Source organism: Phasianus colchicus, chromosome 9, assembly GCF_987193195.1.
Source record: "Phasianus colchicus chromosome 9, bPhaCol1.hap1.1, whole genome shotgun sequence".
NCBI classification, from domain to species: domain Eukaryota; kingdom Metazoa; phylum Chordata; class Aves; order Galliformes; family Phasianidae; genus Phasianus; species Phasianus colchicus.
Window position 1 is genome coordinate 14,296,497 of NC_143444.1, and position 24,417 is coordinate 14,320,913.

Here is a 24,417-nt window from a genome sequence, read left to right on the forward strand (position 1 = left end):
ATACACACTTGTTCACCAAATGTTTCTGTGTCATGCACCTATCACCAGAGGAATTTTTTTCAAGGAAAGTTTACTTACTTTCATATTAAAAAACAAAACAGCAATTCACATTTTGTCTAGCTGCTAGTAACTTTGATTAGGATGAAATAGCTTACCTTTTTACTGCTTGCATAATTAAAGAATCACACTGTTATTCCTGTGGTTTTTCTTGCTTATTATTTTCCACTGTAATCCATTAAACATGGTATTAGCAGGGATTTGACACACCAGATTTAATCAAGAGTATTTCTTATACATCACTGTTTGTGCTTAGACGGCTACATATCAAGCAGAGGTTTTAGTGAATTATCTGACCTTTCATTTCAAGTCTGTACCTCCTGATTACACTTTCCTTTTTTGATACAACACATAGGCAAGGTCAAATTCTGCCACTGGACTTGCAAGTATCCTCAAGAGGCTTACAGAAATGGGCTATCTGCTTGTACAAACCATGACTACAAATGTATTTGCATTATCTACATATTTTGTATTCATGAGGTTTACAGTTCTAGGTTGCAGTCAGGAAAATTGCTTTGCTTTTTTGTAAGTCTCTGGACAGAAAGCAAATGAAAAAGTATCATATGCTTACAACCCCCCACAATCCTTTGAGCTCCACCACATTTCCCCTGACAATTCCTTCCCTATCAGTCCACCCCCCTTGGAATATTTTTGCTGACACTGCATCTTCTAGTAGACATCTTTTAAAATTAATTCTACCAAGGAACATGTTTCTTCCCTTGTACCTAAATGTAATTCTTCTTCATTCCTCAGCCACAGAGAGACAAATGACATAAATAAATGGACTTCAACACATCATTATTTTGAAACACAACAGGTACATTTATATAACTGTAGACTTTAAGTCCAGATGCTGAGCTCAGACCTCATCTCACAGTCAGAGGAGTAATAGGAGCTGATGAAATGTGTTGCTATTGACAAACAATACATTTTTCCACTTAAGCTGATACAGGGTCAAATCTCTATAGTAGGACATCATGGAGTGTGCATCATAGATTATCTCCATAAAAACACAAAAAGCGTGGCCTTTATCTCCATATCTAATAGTTCAGAAGTCAGGGCACACAGGCACTCAGGCTATGAAATATCTTCAGTTGTCCACTTCAATGGCCTTCCAGAGGAATTAGAGAAATATGTAAGGTCTGCAACATGGAATTTGAGCCAGCAAAGTCAGGATAAATACTTTTGGTGCTACAAATGGATCAGCCTTTAAGAGTGCAAAAATACTACTAGCATTTACAGCATGCATAACTGAATATTTGTCCTCTTTCTCCAAAAATTTAATTAGAGGCAGAGATAACAAAAAGCAAATTCCAGTCCTACTGGTTGGTGCTTTATTCACTACACCTTATGCCTGTATCACACTCGCTTGCCTTTCATATCATCAAACTGCCACCACACATTCTTCTCCAGCTCTTTTGTCAGGAAAACATTGGAGGTTAACAATGTTTCTCTCATGCTGTGATACATTCCTCCCTTTCCATTTCCAGGTAGTTCAACTTTTCCCAGAACAAGGAATTTCAATAATAAGAAGACAAGTTTACTCAGGAGCCTGTAAGACTATTTTTTCTTTCTAAAAAGAAGCACAGCCAGATTCATCTAGAAGAGACTTTGATTAAAAGTACTGAAATCCCCATCTTTCTTTTTCATTCTGTGTCTTCATTCATTTTCCATGTCTAAATACCTGATCTGAATTTCAGTAGGATGCTAGCATGACTTTGTGGCTCAGTGGACCATCACTACTTCTGGAATACTATTGTCTTTTGCTTTGTGTATTCCAGTTCATTTGCTAATTATATCCACCATTATCAAGTGCAAAATCCAGAACATAATGTGGAGTACAGTTGGCATGTTTGTGCTTAAGAAAATATCATACATACTGGAGTAAAACTCACAGTGCTGGAATTGCATTTCCTCCATGAAAAGCCTCCAACAGCATTATCCAATTGGTTCATTTATGTCTTCTTCGACTTCATCCGTATTTTTTAATAAGAAAGTGCTTGTTTAGAAAACAGTACAAGGAAACTTTTTCCTTGACTTAGTTTACAATTTGGAAGTGCTTCAATAAATACCATACATCAAAGAAGAAAAAACAGGTGAAAAAACAGGTCACTTTCCATAAAACACAGCTACGTGTCCACAGCACACAATGCTAACAACAGCCTATTTAGTGTTATTTTTGATTCAATTCATTCTCTTTGAAACTTAAAATCTCAATAGGCAATGCAAAACAAAAGATTCTCTCTTGCTGCCAGCTATCAGTATTTTGACCCTATTAGGCTGTGAAGAAACATTTTCCCAAAGCTGTAACAACAGGCAGATAAGAAATGTGTTTGTTCAGGATGGGGAGTGAAAAAGGAAAGTAAGTGCAGTCATGTCTACCAAGTGCTGTAGATGCCACCATCTACAGAAAAGACAGGCTGCAAACTGCCTGTCTGCTCTCTAAGCTGTTGCAAGGTACCTGCCATCTAGAAAGAGTCCACAAATAGCTACCATTAATTCTGGCAGCTCCAAGAGTTAGATTTAGAGGAGGTGCCTGAAGGACAGTGAGTCCACACTATCAGCATGCAACAGCACTGCCACCTGCCCTGCCAGCCAGCAGAAAGAACAACCAGCAAAAGGTAGCAGAGAAGATGTTGAAAGGATAAGACTTGAAACTTGATCATTCACTCAGCAAAGTGAGACTGCAAAACAAATGTTCAGTGGAGATTCAGGAGGAACAAAACTATATAAAGCATTCTCAAAAATGAGTAAAATGAGGAAGGAGAAGACATAAGGAAAATGTGAAAGTTTGTTCTTAATCTGAAGTTGTTTTATTTTTTGTTTTTGTTTTTTTACTGCAATACAAGGTAGGAGATAACAAAGAGTTTTGTTTTTTTTTTTTAACTTTCAGAAAAACTGCATTCTGTATTGGAGCTGTGTTGTAACTCATTGTGAAGCATTTGAATAAGACAAACCAATGCACAGAGGTCACTTCTCAGCAGAGCAAATGAATTCATAGCTCTGGATAGAACTCATGCACCAGATAGATTGCTGTCAGTGCTTGAGCTACCTAACCTGAAGCTTTTTAAGGTATCTCCCTGCTGCACTGCAGTCAAGGTTTGTTACTGCAGAATTAGCATAACAAAAGCCTGAGAAATATGAATCTTTACAGGCACCTGTATACTTTCGAATCCAAAAGGCTTGCTGTCATCGCACTAATCTGTTATACAGGCTACTACATTCAGAGAACTGATTTGGGGAAGATGAAAAAGCTATTTGTTGTCATAGAAACAGTATGACTTTCTACTGCTGTGCAGGCTGATATGGGAGGATATTATTGTTTGGACTTCTTCCAGGCATCCAGATTGAGAAACACTAAAATGCTTTTTTAAAAGCCCCTGAGATTTTGCCAAATAACCAGATCTACAATTTTCACAAACATATTCAAATATTTACCAATTGTTGTGGTTAAATTTGAAAAGCCCTGGACACAGGAAACACTGTTCAAAAAATATATTCTTTGCTCAAAAAACAAGCAAGTCATGGAAATCTTGTGAGGCTACAGAAAATGTCCAAAACTCCATAATCGGTTATAGAAAGGCAATTAAAACATCAGTCAATTATCAGGTAGCTGAAGTTAATATTTTAAAAGCCTACAGTTAATGAGTTCATTACGGTTAAAACCACAGAAGAAGATATCCCAAGGTTTTAACAGCTGCCAAAGATCACCACTAACAGCAAGGAAGGAAAGATGTTTATAACTGTTCCTTTATGTTCTTTATAATTCAAGAAAAACAGTATCAGTAAGTCATTAAGCATAATGTGTGGTAGTGACCAAACTTCCAAACGACCAAGCCAAGCAGCTGTGTTCTCCCAATAGCTCCAAGAGGAGACAGATTTACACCTGAGTTACAATTCACTGGCCACAGAAATAAAGAGCAACTTGAAGTGTTTTAGATGGTCTCATTTCATTTTGAAAATAGTTTTCTTTTACAGGAACATTTTTTTTCCAGAATTTTTTTCCTGAAGGATCTTCATCCTCCATCCCCATAGTTATATTTCTTGGTTATGGCAGAGTGCAAAGGTAATTCAGAAGGTATCAATAATTCATAGGAAAAGTAGGGTTTTTTTATCTATTTGATTTGGTAAAAGAATGAGCATGGCTAGGATCTCTGTCATGCAGGCGATGACTTCACCTAAGTTGATATCCACCTGTTTTATTGCTTTACTAAGATACTCTTCATTTTTCTTGCTGTAGGAATCTGCTTCTAGTACAGAACATCCCTTACTGTTCTCCCACCTCCACAGAAACAGAATACCTCAAGATTTGTTATTCAACTTTCAGGTCTCTCAAGCCATGAAACTGGATAGACGCGATATTAAATTGAGCTTTGAGGGAAGTAAAGCAAAACTGCTCAAGGTGCAGCTCAGGTAGGAGTGCTCTTCTTACATTTAGTGTCTGACTTCTCCCTGGACAGCAGCGGGATGCAGCCAGCCAAATGGCCGCCTCCTACACCAGACCCAGCATCCATCCTACATTCCAGCTTCATTTTGAAGATTTGGGCCTTACATATTCAACTTAATTGCCATTTCTAGGAGCAATCTAGTGCAGCGTGGAAGGGTATAAGCTACTGGGAAAAGAATAGCATGTGAAAGACAAATTGACAGTAAAGGGCTAATAATTCACACTGTAAATGTTTTTGTATTATGTGTATAATTACACGGAATGGAACAGCAGGTAAATGAAAAAAAAATAGCTGACATTGATTATTCAGACTGATGCCACCTGCTGGAGCTCAACTAAAGACAGGGACTGAAAAAGCACACAATGATACTAATTTCTGACCCAATGACAGAGTGCATTGCCACAGTAGTTTTTAGCCTGTATTCCCCCTCAGCAACCCTGTGTGACTACTAGCTGTAGAAAATCCAGCCTAGACCCTTTTCCTTTCCTTCTATATACTAAAAAAACACTTTATAAAGACAAAGACCATTCTTTTTCAAGAGAGAAATTATGACTTTTAAAGCCCATCAGTCTGGGCAATGTCAGGGTAGTACGGGTAGGTTGAAGTTGGACTTGATGATCTCGAGGGTCTTTTCCAACCTGAGCAATTCTATGATTCGAATATATTTGATTAAGAAGATAATTCATCTGTTGTCAGTCTGTTTATCCAAGCAGAGTAGCCCTGGATGCCCTGCTACATCTGTAGTTCACTGACTTAAGAATGCAGTTCTTCAATGTCCTGCAGCTAGACAGAGATGCCTACCACTGGAACTTGCAGACATTATGTTGATATAAAAAAGCTTGACATCTACATGTAGGCGAACATGGCAAAGTCATTTTTGGAAACATCCCTCATTTACCAATATAGTAACAACAGTTGTTAGCAGCTGTGACACTAATACTTTGCAAAAACTCACAGAATTACTTCATTCTGACAAAACAGTCTTATCTGGGGTCCCTGGGCACTACCCAGGAGATGTGGAATGCAGTGAAAAATAAGAGTTATATTCCATCTAGATATTTGAAGAGCTCTAAGTTAGCTATTTTTCTTCTTTTTTTGTGATATGGGCAAATCTGTTCAGATAAATACTACTTCCGAATTTTTTTTTTAATCAAAGCTACAGCCAAATTCTCAAAGGTTGCATGGTCCTCCCATTAGATGACAGGAAATGAAGGTAGTTTGTATACAAGAGATAAGGAGGCAGACTAAGACATCAGCAGTCGGAAGTGAACTGTCTTAACTTGTACCAGCAATTCTTAAATTTCTCTACATGACAACTGTAGGCTTGTGAAATTCCAATAGCTACAAAGTTTTGTTCTTCCACGTGGTCCCAAAGAGGTACTTTCCTTGGCTGGGGAATCAGATTTCTACAGGAAGAAAATAAATTTCATTGCAAGATTTACATCCTCCTACTTTCCTGGAAGCCACAGATTGTACACTGGATAACTTCAGAGCCTGGTTTATAGTCAGCCCGATGAGATACTGAAATGACTGATCACATAAATTGCTTATAACTGACCAATCTGAAATTCTCTGATTCAGAGAATACTTATTTTGCTTCAGGAAAGGAGTAATGGGTGTCCAAGGGGGAACACATGATGTGCCTCAGTCAAAAGATTAATGCTGCAGTTTCAGCTGGATGAAATCTGGCAAAAAAAAAATTGTAGATAATCAGTATCTTCAGCTAAGGAAAAATAATGATTAGACATTGTACAACTTAGAACACTGGTAGTACCTATAATTTTCCCCTCTTACATATCATTTATACAGTGCTAGCAAATTACAATGCTAACCAGAAAGGGAAAATCTGAAGACAAAACAGCTGATGTCATGGTTTAATATAGCAAGATAAGAAGGTTAAAAAAAGGACAACGTGATAGCAAGAAGTTAAAAACTGATGCTGCAAGTTTTGGTTCTTGTTTGGCTTGTTCTGATTTTAGTTCTTTTTGCAGATTCATAATTTATTGGTGCAATATATAAATTTGCTGCTCTTGCTTATGCAGCAGAACTTTCCTTCCCAAATATTCCAGAAGTTGAAAAAGGTGTTTTTATCTGCCCTCTGCTGGAAACACACAGTAAAAATACAGGACTGCCAGCACTCTTACCTGTACAGAACAGAAATGATTGCCTCTCCACCCACACACAGAAGACCAGCTTCATCATGTATTCAGGAGTTACCTGGGTGGTGGATTTTATTTAATGCTCTTAGACAAAATAAACTTTGTCTTATTTGTCTAAAATCAGCTCTACTACATAAATGCTAGGGTCCAATCTAATTCTATTTAAACCATAGTAAATAAGAAGTATCTTTATGGAGATCAGGAGAATTATACTATTACAAAACTGTCTAAAAGAAAGAAGAATTATCTTTAAAGAAATGCACCTGGTAAAATGCAGATTGCCATGTTCAGAGATAGAGGCACTTTACATATACTATGTCCTTGTCTGTGGAAATAAAATACCGATCTAAGTGGAAGAAGTCATAAGTCAACAGAAATTTAAAAAAAAAAAAAAAATGCAAAAAACCAGAATGATATTTATCCATTTTTAAAATAAAAAATTAATGCAAACACTGTGTGTGTCTCTGATCCTAAGCCTTGTTCACAAGAGGCACACATTACAGGAACATTAGGAATGAAAAGGAAAAGGGCTCAACAAAACTACTTTTAGAAAGGAGCTGATGTTATTAATCAAAACCAGGGGTAGGCAGGCATATGCTATAACAGCTCTCCCCTGGAGAATAAGGAATTGAAAGACCTGTCAAAAATACTATACACATCCAGCACTGTTACTACTTTACCACACTTCTGAAATCACTCCTCCCCATAATCAACGTTTGAAGCTGTTTCTTTCCGTAAGCATTTGCTTTTGTTTTCTTGATTTCCATCAAAAGCCTTAGCTACTTCTTCTTCTTCTTGTTTAGAGGGAGGACTCATAAAGGGTTGCGAGCATCTGAGTGAAAAATATGCTTTTCCAGCAATAACTTATTAGTGATGGCAGTGACAAGACAAGCTTTTCTTCCAATGCTATTTGTTCTTTTAACTCAGGTCCAGCCACGATATGTTATACCATAATCCTAATCTTACAATTCTAGTCAACATATAGGAATAAGCATAGTTAGGTAAAATTTACAGAACTAACCCTCTAATCAGTATGCAGATTGAATTCTAAAAATCTCACTGCTTCTTTTAGCCAGCTTTGCATTTAGCTCTTCTCCTATAAATTAATTCTGACTGGCCAAACATCAAAGCCCCCAATGTTTTTCCAAAGAGGATCTTTGGGATTATAAGGACTATAAGCAGCATTACAATCTGTGCTTCACTATATATACATCTTACACTAATTTGGTCAGTCTGTGTGTGTTACCATTCAGGGACTGCATATTATGACAATCAAACAGGCAAAAATACTGCACAGGCCATCATGCAGCACTTTTTCTGGGTTTGGATTAGCTTCAGCTAGTGAAGAGCTTCACCCTTTTCACGTTTCTCTCTTACTGCTGGAAAACATCATACTCAAAAATAGTGCAGCTGCTTCCTGATTTTATTACTTGACATGGAATTCTTAAAATTTCTTTCCTCAAAGAAACATTTTACCCCTCATATAGGTCCTGACCAAACTCCATCCTGGCTTTCAATTCTGTAGCAAAACTCACAGAAATACTTTAAATAAAACATTAGCCTGTTCTCTTCTACCTTGCATGCTCTTATTGTAAATTAATTTTTAATCAGTTCATAAACCAGATACAGTTCTCCTTTAAGCATGTTCTTATCACGTGCTGTTAAAAGCATTTTAAAAAGGGCAATTTAAGCACATTGCCAAAGCTGCTCTTTAGAAACCCTCTTATTTACATTTGTCTCTGATATCAGCTTCTAACCACGATGCTATTCTTTTTTACTAGCTTACAGATGAGTATTCAAACTCTGCTTTGGATTACAATCCATTTCTGCCTTCTGGGTTCATTGAAAAGGATTCTGTATTAAAAAGAAGGCTTTCAAAGCTGCAGAGAGCAGCAAGGAATCCATCTAACACACATATTTTAGAAACTTGCTTCTAACATTTTATATGTTTTAAAATACACAAGTGTAAGAAAACTCACCTAACTACACATCCATGAAATCTGTTCTGTAAGGCTGAAGCGTTTTGTTATAATAAGAAATATAAGATTCATGATTCTTAGTACATGAATGGAAAATGACCAAACTTTATAAAGTCAATATTGCTTAGCAATTGCCTTTTCATTACAAACTCTCCCATTGCTTCTGAAACTTGAAGCATTCTGCCTTCACTTACCACAGAGCTGCCTATCCCAGGCTAACATCTGGGAGTGGGGAGTGGAAATAACCAAAAGTATGTATTTTCCAGAATTACAGATTTATTACTTTCACTGAAAACTGAGCACAGCTAAAAAGTATAATTTCATTCTGCTTAACCACCACAGACATCTTGTTAAATCTTCACAGAATTTAACCAACACATTTTTCAGTAAAAATTGAATGGACTTTTGAAGCTGAATTATTTGAGGACTCTCTCCCATTGAGCATGTTCCAGCATTTCGTACCAGACAATATAACCCTGAGGACACCACAAGGACATCTACCTACAGACAAGGCTGCACAAGCCAGGGGGGGACTTCCTAACAGTCCCTTGCCAAACCCAAGGGTGCAGCAAAACCTTTCCAACGAGTCTTTTAACAGTGTAGCCTGTACAATACATGAATTTGCTCCTTAAGCAGCACAAGATGTATATATCTGTCTGCACGCACTGATGCTGCAGACCACACAAATCCCACAGAGAAGAAACGCTGCAGCAGGCAAGAGAAACTGCAGAGGAACTCCTTGCCTCTGAGTTCCCCATTCCTTTCCACCTACAGTGTAAATTTGTTAACTTTCAAAATGAACTGCAAACTTCATCTATTTCTCTGCTTCCAGGCAGGACGTGACCAATGGTGAGGCTCAGGAAAGGACCTGGAGTCTACTGGAGATCTGTTCTACTGGGACAATGGTCTGGAATACTTGATAAACTGTTTATTAGAGCAGTACCTTTTTAAGTTGTTGCCAAGGACTCCTGGGCCAATCAAATTAAACAAACTAATCACAGTAGACATCCAACCTATGACTTGACAATGTGGGACCAAAGTGTGTGACGCTTACAGGCTTACTGCACCCAGCAGAGGAAGGTAGGATTTTCTTTGAAGTGACAGTGACTGAGATGGAGGTCATACCCTTCAATTTATGATCAGCTGACAAATACCAACAGTGCAGCACACAACCAGGCATCATTAATCCCAGACAGTTACTTATCTCCAGTATATGTCCTGTATTTTAACAGTTACTGCTGTTCTATGGGAAAAATGAAATAAAACCCAGAGGCATATGGCCTGTATAGTTTCGGTTGACACAAGCCCTGTGCAGAGTAATTCTAGAGACTTAACATCTTACAGACAAACCCGTCGTTGTTAGAAATTGATGATATCTGTTAAGCCATCTGTTCTATTCCACTGCCAAGGCAAAACTGTTCCTTCTGCATATTTATTTGCTTTTTACATTAGTTTTAAATTCTCTGGCAGACGGAGCTTCCACTATTCCCTCTGGGATGTTGGGCTCACCACAGAATATATTCCATTGGCAAGATATTTTTCCTTATGTTCAGCTTAGGTTTTCTCCTTTTTAATTTCATCCTATGACCTTCATTATCCTCTCTTTGTGCATGTGCAAGTTTCCAAGTTACACCACAAAAGGAACAAATGCTGTGCACATCAAGGACTGTTACATAAATAAGTCTTAAAAAAGTAAAAAATGCACATACACAGAGCATGAGTTCCAGTAACAGGGAAAAAAGCATCTACTCCTTTCCCAGGGGGTGTCAGAACAGCAAAGCCTTGCATTTCTGAGGTGCTGCTGATAATTACTGTAGTACGACACAAATTTTCTAGTAGGAACAGATACATAAAAGTTTTTGGGCACTGTTTCTTTGTCCCACGTGAAAGCAGCAGCAACAACTTGTTTCTCAACAGGAATTTCTGCGGGGGCACACCTACACCTCCTCTGTCCAAGGAAGGACAGAGAGCTGGATGCAGCCTCTGCCACCTTCAGCCAACCTTGGCTTAGCACAAATCAACACCTGATGCTCAGAAAGGATCAGTCGCACAGTACACCTAGCAGGACTGCTAGTGTGTGTGAATATCTCAGACAGCATTTTGTTTTCTGTTGGTACCTGACTTTGGAGAACTAAGAGAAGACACTTTACTGCTGTACCTCTGCACTTACTACTTCTTTTTCTCTCTTCAAAATTGATTAATATCTATTATCTTTAATGCCTTCCTTCTTTCTTTTTTTTTGCCTATAACATCTTTCTCTAATCATACATCGTTCACCAATGTAAAAGACTGTTCTGTAATTAAGTTAGCAGTAAGAGTTTTTTTCACTTAAACTGCCTACATCCTTGCTAATTTGGGGCTTAAGTTAATTGAAGTTAATCCATTATAAAATTGAATGTCTATTCTTGCCCTGTTTTTAATAAAAGAGAGGACATCTTCTGCACAGTCAGATCTCATTAAACTTGTATATCTAAATAACATTCAAAAGCATCTTGTTCGTATATAGCCAATTTTCTACAAAGCCCAGGGTGTTTTTGTTTGTTTTTCCAGCAGATGAAACTGACTAATTTAGTTTCAGACAATCTCACTCAAAATTGCCTTTCAAAATGACCACTATTTCTCACAGTTCCCAAAGGAAACATTCTTACTTTCATGAAAGACAGCAGCCTATCGCAAGACTGAGAAATACCACTAACAGAGGAATGAAGTTGAGACAGATAGATAGATACAGCAATTAACTACTGAATCTAGATACATGTACAGAGTTTAATAAAAATTCCAGCAATCTGGGACAATTCTTGTTTCCAATGGCACACTGAGATTCCCTAAGATTCAGTGACAAATTCTGGCTAACCTAGAACTAGGTTTGCAGTCTCAGCCGTACCACTCAATTATAAAAACTATTGTCTCAAATTTTTTATTGCCTTTAGAAGGAGAAACCTGGCAACAGTGTTCTCTCCAGAGGACAGACAGAACACGGGTGGAACATTGCTATCTAGCTGCTCAAGGTACTTCAGTCATAGCCCGTCAAAACAATTCATAATTTCTGTTAAGTAGTGTACTTTCACCATGCACATGGACAGTTAAAACACCCAGTTACAAAGACTGAAAACTTGATAGTAACAACATTCCTCTGGCTGTCTTTTCAGAAGGCAATTTAGGAACCAGAAAGCCCGATGACACTTATAAATCCCCTACGATATTTCTCCACACTCAGCTTCCCTGTAGGCTTCATGAACTCTACTAATATTCCACTTTGCGTTTTTGGCCAGGTTTTGCAGCAAAAAATTTAACCACTCAAATTTAAGCTGTGTTTCAACATACATATGGTCACTTCTTCTGATCATGTATCTCTCCTGACACTTTCTGCTTTTAAAAAAAGCTGCTGACTGTCTTTAGGGTATAAGAAATGTTCATTGATTGCAGTGGGAAACATCACAGAAAAGAAGACTCTAAGATCAGAGTTGTTATATAGACAGAAAGCTATTAGCTGGCCAAACAAATGGTTTTGTCTTGAGTCACTACATTTACATATGGTCTTTGTAATGAATCTGTGCAGTCCTTAGCCAATGCTATAAGGGATATATGTTAGACAATCAATAAATGAATAAATAAATAGATCTTGTCTTTAATTCAAAACAATGACAAACACCTATGAATCTCTAAGCTTGTTAGGAATTTACCAAAAGAGCATAAGCATCTGCAAAACTAACTGAGGAGAACCAAAAGTACATGCAGATGAACTTTAAAAAATTGGGAGAAAATTTTATAATTATTACTACCTCAATCAAAATAGAAAATAACATTTTTGTTTAACTGCTTTCCTGTACAAGGCAACAATTATATGCACTGAGGTGCACATTTTAAAGTCACTTTAACAAGGCAGAAGATTACAACAAACCATTTATACCACGTTACACTGACCTTTCCTTACTTGCAGACTCTCTTGTTTAGGTACTTCAGAATATAAAATAATAAGAACAATTCTCACCTACTGCACACACCTATGTACACACATTGCAAGGAATTATGGCAGGCATCACATGATGCTGTTGCATCTTAGCATGATGCTCACAGAAACGAGTAGCTAACTTATTAGCTATGGAAATTGTCAGGGCTGCAGTGTTTTCCAGACCACTCAGAACACACAGAGATGAGCACATGTATACCTCTACCTGCATACGCAGATATGTTCTTGGTGTCCCACTTCCTTTCCCTACAGTTCTGTTTGTCTGTCTGCACGACAGCTGGGTGCCACAGACTGTGATCTTGACACTTTCAGCCCACACGCACAACAAACCATTCTGCCTTTGCAACTGCAGCTCTTGCTCAGGTTAGCTGACAAGCCCTGTGTTCAGCACTCACTGTCTAACTTCTCAGTTCAGATCTATTCTCCCAGTCTGATCATAACTAAAATTTTATTAGCAATGACTGTAGGTTTTCTTTCAGGTCATTAACAGAAACATGAATACTATAACTCCAAGAACAAGCTTGAAAGCCACCTCAGGAAACATATCTTATGACTTGACAGCAATATTAAATCCCTTCAGTGCATACATTTGATTTCATATCATATTGTTTTCTTCACCAAAATACCACATGGGACCACAACATGCTGCTTAAGTCCTTGTCTACAGCATTAATAGTTATGAATATAAATTAGGAGAAGGAACAGCCTAAACCTTCCATATCCCACAGTTACTTTAGGAAATACCAGTCTGTGAGTGGAAGGACCCACCCCAGGGCTGCTCTCTGTGCGGACCGGCAGCCGCTAGATGGCAAGCACTTCTCAGTGGAAAATGAGAAGCAGAACAGACCAGAAGCAATATGGGGAAAGCACAGAGAGGTGGTCAAAGTGGGGAAAAGGGAAGATCCTAAAGCAGTGAGCTTTTCCAGGGCCCCAGTGCTGCTGGATGCTGAAGGAGCTCCCTCTGGCTCGCTGCAAGGACACAGTGTGTCAGGAAGGCCTGTCGAAGATGAGGGGAGCTGACAGCACTGCAGGGGGAAGACACAGAGCACACATCAGTAGGAATATGCATTTCATTTCCCACAGCAGTCCCAGAGGAATGTGATCTTAAATTAGGCTTTGTGGTGTAGAACAAAAAAAGTTCCTAAAGAAAGTCCACTAAAGAAAGCATCTGTACATAATTCCAAACAGAGCTGGGAACATTTGTTCTGCTTTTATCAGAAAACTGTCTCCACTATGATGGCAGTTCCTTTTATTCGCCTGAACTGACATTTATAACAGTGCTTGATAAGTTGAGGAAAGAGTCTGTAACATTTGGAACAATCCTGTACTTACAACACTCCTATTTGCTAACAAGGTGATATCTGATAATTGTTGTCCAGCTATTAACACGCTTTTTCACAAAGACATCACTGCTTGCTGTGCACAATACTATTAAGGCTGTGAGATATTACTGCTAATAATGTTTATATGCATGCTCACATACAGGCGTTATCCAATTAGAGACACCCTAGACAGAAAAAACAATCAGAAGTCTAGAAAAAGAACACATAGAAGGAATCATTACATTTCCTAGGATAAGTTAGTCTAAAGAGCAAGAGAACAAAGGGGCCATCCTGGCAGATTTTTAATTCAGAGAAATCCTCCACAGGCATAAATGGAAGAGTAAGCTCCGCAGGCAAATTACATGGACTTCTACTGCAAAAGAGAGTTTTAGGCACTTCAGAAGTAAGGGGTGCAAAGTGATAGCATGGATGAAGTGGAGACCTTGCAGGTTCTCACCCACAGAGGTCCTCACAATCAAATCAAACATCCTTTGAGCATGACCTTGTATACTTCTTATGATCAAAAGCATAGCAATATCTTTTCTGTCATCTTTTTTGTTGCATGATTTTATGCAGCACTTAGATGTTAGGATATTGAGACGTTCATAAAATGTGAGCTTGTAATTCATGATGACTGGTCCCTAAGGGAATGCTTAGCAATGCTTTCCCTATTTTCAGTCACACTACAACCCCACCAGAACACTCATTTTTGTGGACTCTGACCCTCTGACCCACATCTGTCAGAATAAAAATTAAAAAAATTAGGTTTCAAAAAACTGAAAGAAAAAAATAATTGAGAAGTTCTAGAAATCACCTTTGTTTAGGAGAGATCAAAAATTCAACAGATCCAACAGTGGTTCATTTTCTCCATTCTAGCACATTCTTTGAGATTAAAGAAAACAAAAATGGATTATGCTGAAAAACATGTTTCTCAGAGAATTGCCTCAATGCAGACAGCCACCTATATGGGCAACCAGCAACATCAGATGCCTTAGCACAGCCATGTCCATGAACAACTGCAGAAAAGCATGGAAAGGCACCTTTTGAAAAATGAGGCCCTGTGGAGTCTGCCTACATGGGTATAAATGATGACATCTCCACCACACCACTATTCACTCCTTAAAATACTATCTGTATTGGTTCCTCCAAATAAGCTAGTATGCTTATATTTATCCTGGTTTCAGGCTATTAAATAGAAGTGCATATTCCCATCATGTAAGTCATGTACAAAGATTTGAGAGGCAAAAATTCCCTCTAGCAGAGAAAGAGGGTGCAGATGCCCTCAACCCAAGAAAATCTCCAATTTCTCTACCTCTCAAACTGCTGTTAAGCATTTAATTCCCTGCAAAACATCAGTTGTGAGCACCTTTCTATTTTCTGACACAGAAGGAATAACACATCATAGCACTGATTACACAGATCTTACTAGAAATCATGGTTTAATATGTAAAATGCAATATCTTTTACTATTAAAAAAAATTCCAAGATTCTGCAGAAGAGTGCACTATAGTTGCAAGGTTAACAGGGAAGTTTATCTCAGAGTCTGTTCTGACCAAGCAGCTCTCTGATTTGATCTTCCATAATGTTCTGCTCTGCAGCAGCTCCCCTGCTCCTCCATCCATAATTTCCCCATTCTTCTTGTCATGATTTTGTGCTAGAGGTAGCAGAGACTAGGCTAGCTGAAGACACAATTGCTAGGAACTAATACTTTCAGAGAGAAGAAGCACATTTTTTGCATGTTCTGTACCATAAACTGGTGCAAATGTTATTTCACAAAATACTTTAGTGACAAGAACCCCATTTCATGGAGAGATATAAACTCTCAAACAGCTGCCATTTACTCATTCTGCAGTATTCTGGATGCTCAAGAATGAGTGAAACTAATACTTTTATTTTGTGCTGATGTAGACTTTCTTGCTTAAATAAACACTCAACCGTGCATGACAGGGTGGGGCTGAGGTTTAGTTCTTAAAGATCTTATATTGTCAATGTGAAACTCAGAGGCGTAATCAGTTCAGCAGGATTTCCCTTTCATGCAAGGAGCAGCACAGGAAAAATTAAATGCAAAACCATTCATTTTTCTCTACAGTTTCAACACCACTCCCAAGCAAACTGATGGTAAATCTCCCACTGACAGCAAGGGTCCAGGGACTGACCCAGAGCTAGCATCAATGCTAGGGAGTGACTGCTGAGTGGTACAGGTGCAGGTCTGGTGTATGTGGGCTGAATTTTAACAACTTTAAGAGAATTTCCACCAACTTGTGCCTGGTACAAATTTGATCTAAGCGCAAGATCTGCATTAAATGAGTATTTTCCCATACAACTTACAGTCTCTTTTCTGCTTTAAGATCCTTTCCATTCATAGCCCCATTGCTAATGAATTGTTATATAATAAGAAAGGCTAAGCCAATGTGTCTCTTAGAGACCAGCCAGCAGGACCTTGTGACAGCACACTGAACAAGCAGTAAAGGGGGAATGATCCCTGACCTGCTTAAAAACAAAACAAAACAAAAACAGAAGAAAAAGAAGAAAGAAAACTAAAGAAAAGCAAGAGGACAAGTCTTCTGCACACTGTTCCAGAGAAGACAAACAGTGCAATTTCAGCTTCCACAGCACTTTACATATCAAAACGTTCTTTTGAAATATAGACAGCAACCACAAACAGGAACTGTAGTAATGTCTCTGCAACCAAAACAGCTCTGGGGACATCTGCATGCCTGGGGGCAGACAAATGAGAGTGACTGGGGCTGGCAAGACACAAGACAGATCAGGTCTAGATTCCAGATATCTATGTTAGCACTGCCAAAATTTGTAAACCGTACAAAATATGGCACACTCACTTAGGCTGCCTTGCAGTTACACGGCTACACAGCCTTCAGACTCAAAGGACCACGTCAAAGCACAGACAGAGGAGCTGTGTCTGGACTTGAAATACCTTCCACGTGAAAGATAAATTAAAAGCAAACAAACCTCCAGAAACATGTGGAACTACAAATGGAAACAAGAAAGGCAGCCTGTTCTTCTGGTCCCCTTCTGCTTTTCATCTCGTTTATTCTTACCTACTTCACCCTTGTGAACTCCAAAAAATTCACAAGGTACTGTGGCAGTTTTCAGTATAAAAGGAAGATGCAAGTCCAAGTCTTTTTCCCAAACTAATCTCCAGGTCACACTCATTTAACTCAAATGCAAATGCAGGCATTGCCACTCAGAATGAGGACTCAAAGGCAAATGACAGTGTTTACATTCTCCTCTCATGTATCATAGGTGACAGAAACTGCTATACCTCAGCCACAACTAGTCAGACAGGCCAGATATTTTTTGTAATGCACACAGCAGTAACATACGACCCGCATGAGTTTCCCTGAGTGTCATTCTGGCAGTGTGGGAAAACTGTCTATGAACCCCTTATGAATTATGTTTCAGCCCATTTCTGCTGGACCAAAACTCTATTCAAATTGTAGGGCTCATCTTAGGCCTCTACTACCTCCACCTTTGCCTCAAGTTCCATAACTAACAGCAAAGTATTTCTAAATTTTAAGGGCTGTAAAATTAAAGTATTTCCAGGCTAGTATGCCAAAGTGGCCTCACAGGGCCAGTTTAGCAGCCAAATAATTTGGAATAGAAATGAGCAGAAGTATTAGGCATGTTTCTTTCTGCCTTCATGTAAGGAGTTAGTGTTTTGACATCCTTTCTGATGCCACAGTGCAAAGTACAGGGATTACAGCATTACCTGAATCCAAAGGTTTTGCAAGCTTTTAAAATTCAATGCAAATTGTGTATCAGACATAAAACATTATAGAATTCATTCATTAGATTATCAAAACTCTCAACATGTTAAAGCCATCATTGTACCATTTCCAAAACCTGTCCAGACATGGAGCTGCTTGATCTATACAGGTAGTGCTCACAGGCAATGCTCACAGGTAACAAGCTTTTTCACTTTCTGGCTGTGATCAGCAGATCTCATGCATACAAATGTAGCAATGGAAATCCTACTTTTGATTTGTGGGAACTCCTCCACTTTCAGTCTCATTAAATTAGGACCAGATTATGACTACAACAATGAAACACAACTAAGGGTATTGCAGCTGATAAATGGATGGGGAGAGAATTCACGCTAGTGGTTAGGCTGCCATTATTGTATTATTAATATCATTTCTTTTCTTACCCATTGCAGAATAGCAATGACATTCTTTTAGAAGAGAAAGAGAATTTTTATTAGGTTGATTTCTCATAACAGAAAGAGTAGAGGCCACACACAGGGTGAAGGCTACAAGTGACACATATGAACACGTCTTCCAACACAGCTAAAAATGCTCTGTTATTTGTTTCACTTCACTCTGAAGACGAGTGTGGTTCAGAGCCTTGCTAATCTCATTCAGTGCATGGTCACAGTCAAATGGGATGAAAAAAATAATCTCTAGATATACTTGCACTTTCTTTAGTATATCTGAGCAGATTTTTCTGCTTAGAATCCCTTCTATTCCCTAGAGATAAAAATTTGGATGAACTTCTATAGGAAGAAAAAATAAAAACTTGCTTTTCTTAATAAATAAATTAATCAAAGCATTGAGGTCCCTTTCAACACCATTAATTCTGGGATTCTGTGACAATGTCTACATACATGCACAAAAAAACTAAGAGATGAGAGTGAAGGCTGCTTGATAACCCATGTGAGAAAACTAGGTCCTCTGAATAAGCATTGATTCATATCATAATTACCAGGGTGTCAAGCGAGGGTGATACTGAGCTGTTCAGTGCCTTGATTCTTTAATTATCTGTTCCCAAACGGCTGCCCACAGGTGAACTGCAGACAATAGCTCAGGTTCTGAGGACTGCAGTAGAGGAAAGACTGAAATAAGCGTTATGTCCACAAAGTGTGCCACCATTTTTGCACTTCTGCTCTCTATATTTTGTAGCTTAATTCCAGTTACCAAGACTTTGTCAGTTTGGACTTTAATGTCCCATAGCATTGTATTCTCACCATACTTCAATAGGGACACTCATCTTGCAGCAACACATGCTTATGTTGTCATCCAAAATCTTGGAAGGAAACTCTCTAAACTCCAATAGTATTAGAAAGTGGCTTTCCTTTACTCTTCACAAAACGTACCAGGCAATTTGACAAGCAAGTGCATCTTCTCAGAGTTCAGGTTCTACATTTGAACATTTAAGACAAACATATGCAGTACACTGGCAAACGTATTCATTCTTTTTCAAGGACTCATAAATACATGCTAATGTCCCTTTGGGCATGCTCAGAGGTATCTAGAGTGGTCGAGTGCCCATCTACTTCTTCCCTATTTTTCACCATGAGATTCATCACAGAGACCTTTAACTCACATTCATCTACTTATCCCCAATTTGCAAAATATCCATTGCTTATTAGGCCATAGCGAGCAACTTTTAAAACAATATACGCGGAATTTGTGGAAGATGTCCTTGCACCTACTTGGTGCAAAAGATAAAAGCATTATTATGACTCCTGTGCTTCTCGTGAGGCAAAATCATCAAGGCAAGTGGTAAAAGTTTTCTATTATGTCCCCAGTACAAAATTATTGAGGAAAATAACATTATTCATCCACTAGAATTGAAATGGGAACTTTCAGAACTATCACTCATGGATTCCTTTGCTAAACTAACATATTGGTTCTTAAACTAATGTACTAGTCCCTACTGCTAAACAATCCAACTTATACCAATGTGAGCACACAAACGTGAAACAACCATACCATCATAAACACTGCATCCCTGTACTGCCTGGGGAGAAACGTGGAGCTGGGCCCTAGGTCTGCTTTCCTTTTAAGCATCACAGCCAAGATGTCCTACCTGCTCTCCTCCTGCTACCTGGGGGAGGCAGCGGGCTGTGCGGCCGTCCTGCAGATCCATCATAGGGCTTTCTGCTCCCTCCTCGCTCCCAGGTGCTCACCAGCTAAGGTGTGCAGTGGGAAAGTTTCCTCTAGCAGTCAGCAGTAAAGTCACTACTGCCTCAGCTAAGTGAAAAATAAATCCAAATTTTCACAAAAATCCTTTAATAAACAGTCCTAGAGCTGTAATTCTGGTGAAAGGTCTGGAGGGGAAGGTGTATGCGAAGTTGCTGAGGTCCCTGAGTTTGCTCAGTCCAGAGCAGAGGCTGAGGGGAGACCTCACTGTGACTGCAGCTCCCCGCAGGGAGCAGAGAGGCAGCAGAATGACAGCAATAGGGCCCGAGGGAACGGCGTGGAGCTGACGTGGAGCTGTCAGGGGAGGGTCAGATGGGGGTTAGGGAAAGGTCCTGCACCAGAGGGTGGTGGGCATGGAACAGGCTGCCCAGGGCACCCAGCACGGCCTCAAGCTACCAGAGCTCAAGCTGCATTTGGATGTTTTGGGTGCTCCTGTGTGGAGCCAGGAGCTGGATTTGGTGATCCTTGTGGGTCCTTTCCATCTCAGTATATTCTATGATTCTGTGTGTTTCTACAAACACGCTTATGCCAAAAATACATCTAGTTGTTCTCACATTGCCCCAGGTTCACACTGGGGTGCATGTTTTTGTGAGAATACCGAGAATACTGGGCAGAGAAGTGAGCATAGCCTCTGCACCCGCACTCCCGCAGTGCGCCTCAGCGGCTGTGCTGCGGCTGAGGCAGTCGCAAACTGTAAAAGCATTTAAGTACTCCCTAGCGAAGCACTGCCTCTGAAAGAACTCAGACTGCTTAGCAGTTCTGTGCTTCAAGTTTTAGATTTACACCTATGAACACCACAGCTTCTGAGGCTCCAGCAGCACTGCACCGTGGGCTACAGAGGGCAGCTGAGCACTCGCTGTCAGGCGTCGAAACCACAGTTCCCGCACTGCTTTTTATTTCAGGGCTTTAAACCTCAGCTCCCCCTTACAGCATGCACTTTCTGTAAATAAAGGCATCGGGGAAGGGTTGCTGTTTTATTATTATTTTTTTTTTTCACTTAACACAGGTTTTGAATCACTTTTCTTCCCACCCGCTGCCCTGGCCCCACGCTCCCCACCTCCGCGCCGCCCAAGGTCCCCAGGAGGGCAGCACGGTGCCAGGCCAGTAGCAGGCAGGGGAACCTCGGAGAGAGCGGGAACGGCATCAAGGCAGCACCGGCCTGCAGGAGCGCCTCGGGGGGAGGAGAGGCTGCCTCCCCCACCGCCAAGGCCGGTCCCGCGTGGGCGGGCTGGGGCCGGCAGCCAAGGGAAGGCCCCACGGCCATGCACGGAGCAGCGCTGCCTGAACAGGCAGAGCTCTGCAGCAGGCCGAGATAGTTGGAGCCTCCGAGCATCAAAGTTCTGAATTGAAATACGTGTTTTAACTGGATCTGCTTTCTACCGGCAGCCTGCTCTTTGTCTCGAGCTTTAAATAGCTCGCCTGCTTTCTGTAACGTCCAGCACACTTCCACAACGGAGCTGGAAGGCTGAGCATTGTGTTTCCCGGCTCTCTTCTCTCTGGTGGGAAAAGGCTTTGCTGGCTGAGCCTTTTATTGTAGTTCATCCTATTAAATCGCCTTCCTTTGTTGTTCTCTGAACCCTCTGTAATGCCTATGCACTTTTCAGCAGGTTTAGTGAAAAGCAGAACTTCACACTGTATCTCTAAAGAGCTCTGACCCCAGCCACCTCCACAGATGAACAACGGCAAGTTAAAAGATTTCAGCATTCCTTCACTGCCTCAGTCGTATGGACAAGTTGTTATCCCTCCTGCCTACACTGCTTATCAGAAAAATAAAATACAGCCACTTTCCCATGAGAAGTTGTCAAACCTCTGAGGCGAAAGTTAGGAATTACCTCAAGCAACGTTTGCAATAGGATATATAAAAAAAGTAAAAGATGAGGAAAAAAATAGTAAAATGTAGTAAAAGAGTAACATGCAGAATATATTGAATTTCTAAAATAAAGAGGGAAAAAAGAGTTAATATTTCTTTTAATGTTTTGTGGGCAGCTTTGAAATACTATCTCTGTACCAACATGAAGGATTTGTTCAAAACATGCATTGATCAGATAGTCCTATAGGGAAGAGAGAAAGTACACACCCAGCTACAAGCAATTTCTTATCTTGCACTTAAACCAGCAGTAAAAGTGGGAGTTGCAATGAAAATACAAACAGCTAAAGGAGACTGATGTTTGGGAAACAGCTTATTTTCTTGCAACAAAAATCTGAATGGCCAACAGATTAGAAGAAATCGTTAGACCATAGTTGTGTCTTCACTGAAAGCAAGAGAGATAATAATACAGCCTTTAAGCGAGCTGTTTTTTTATAATAGTCCTTTCAGAAAGGGTTTTCCAGTCAAGATATTGTTCATTCTTCCAACTACGAAGATAAAGTTGTAGGTATTACTAAAAATATGTCTGGTTTCCCACCTTATGCTAACAGTGATACAACAGCAGCCATACAACAAAGCACAAGGAGATACTGCAGTGGGCAATAAATGACCCACATTGAAATTGTCTGCCAGGTCATTCAGTGAAAATCATCATCGCACATTTTCTTTAACCACATGCATTCTGTTTCCATTGCGTATATCACTAACGTACCTCACCTTCACATTACATAACCGTAGGTGCTTGACAAGGATGCAAACTTCTGTGGGAGAGTATTCCAGCAGTTTATGGCAGTGTCCTGCTAAATCAAGAAGTCTGGGTTAACACAAAGCATATGCGCTTAAGGGAGCAAAACAACATTTAGCAGATAGCTCAGACTGGCACCAGAAAGTTTCAGCTGTCAGCACTGATTCAAACCGAAGATTTTTCCCAGGTAGAGACTGTTTTCATTGATGATATCACAGAGCCTAGCAGATAATTTTAGCTCCGTATTCCCCCTTAGCCCACAGTTTCCAGATGTTCATTAGTTATAGAAAGTCATGCTGAATTGTGAGCCTGCTTTTAGCAGAGAAGAGTGATTATGAATAAGCATTGCAAAAGCTACATACATACGTAAATATTTAATCTGGCATTAACTGTGTTTCTCTGATGAGCCATTTAAATGTATCCTTGTTGTACTACCCATTTAAAGATGGATCTCCTCAAAGTGATCATTCAGTTAAGCTCAAAAAAAAAAAAAAAAAAAAAAAAAATTGGCCTTTGTGCAGGTTTCCATTATGTGAGTGCTAACCAGGCTTGGCAAGAGGTCCACAGAGGGCTGACAGAGCTTTGTCTGCTTTGCTTTATTAGGACTTTTCCAAGCCCACGGAATTCCTGGGTGTGGTTGATGTGATTTCCTGCTTTTTTGTACTGTGAAGGTAACAGGGGCACTTCTGAGAACAAGAAAATAGTTCCTGTTTAACTCAGGGACAAGATTTTTTGGTGGAGTGAGATCAGGCTATGCAGAGCTTTGTTTGGCGAGTTTTGTTTGGAAAACGCTGCTTTTGACACATCTCTCGGAATCTGTAGGTGAGTAGCAGACATAGGAATGTGCTACCTTCTTCCTGCCTGGGAGAGGATCCTTGACATGAAAATTCTCCTCAGTGGATGCTCTAAGACTACACTGATCATGTGCCCAATTTTCCCTCAAAATATATTTTCTGTTAATATCTTGATTAATCTTAGATGTTTGAGTTTTAGGTCTTTCTAGACACTTCTTTTCTCAGCATGAAGCTTGTACTAGAACAAGTTAGCTGTACCACAGATTCTTACACCAACCTCATCTTTGCAAGGTGAATTTAATAACTAGTAATTATTATGGAAACAGAATTTTAGAAAATCCCATGTATAAAGTAACAATTATTACTCAGAGTAGTAATTAAAGGAAAATATCTTGACCCTATGCAATTCTTGCAAATTGCATAAAAGAAATAATGTTCTGTTAGAATAAGTTACACCATCGAGAACAAACAAGCTCTTTCCATCTGTAAATGAAAATATGGGATTAGAACAGTTTGTGAAAGCACATTACAGGAACTGAATTTAGATGGGCTTTGTTTCTGAAATCCTTAAAGGTTCAGTTGGAGTTGGATTTAATTTTCCAAGAAATATAACAGGAATTATTAAAATACTGTAAATGTTTTCCTGGGAAAATTCATAACCCCATAAACAAGCCTGTTCTTGTGGGAATTTCCAGCACTTCATAGCTGAGTAGGTTACATAGCTTTGTTCTGCATTTTTGGATGCTTTGTCAATCTGACCCTTCGTATACAAAATGCAATCAGTATTAAGATCTTCCAGGCCAAATTAGAAATCAGGCAATATTACAGTTAGGCAATCCCTGCCTTGCTCTTAGCTCAAAGAGTAAAAGAAGGATAGATAATAGTATCCTTACATTTTTACTTCCCATCGTTTTGGTCCTGTCTGCCAGCCCTTTAGTGCAGAGCTACACAGAGGTCCTACACAGGCATACATAGATGAGAAGAGCAGAGAATTTATGATCATTTTCCATCCCTGTTCTTTTCCTTACCCTGGAAGAAGGGCTAGGAACACGAATATTAATCAAAGGGTCAGGTTTCTCCTGAGAACACAGGCTACTTTATTTCACTGAGATGTTTGGCATAATGCACATTTTC

At 39.5% G+C, this 24,417-nt stretch overlaps 1 long non-coding RNA gene across 4 annotated transcripts in view; it reads right to left on the minus strand.

Moving 5' to 3' along the window:
* LOC149916830 (uncharacterized) overlaps positions 1-20,979 on the minus strand; it is a 225,335-nt gene extending 204,356 nt beyond the window's left edge. For all 4 annotated transcript variants that reach the window (XR_016469190.1, XR_016469191.1, XR_016469189.1 and 1 more), the window contains exon 1: positions 19,765-20,979. This is a non-coding gene — a long non-coding RNA (uncharacterized LOC149916830). The remainder of the gene's footprint in view (positions 1-19,764) is intronic.
* Positions 20,980-24,417: the final 3,438 nt, after the last annotated feature.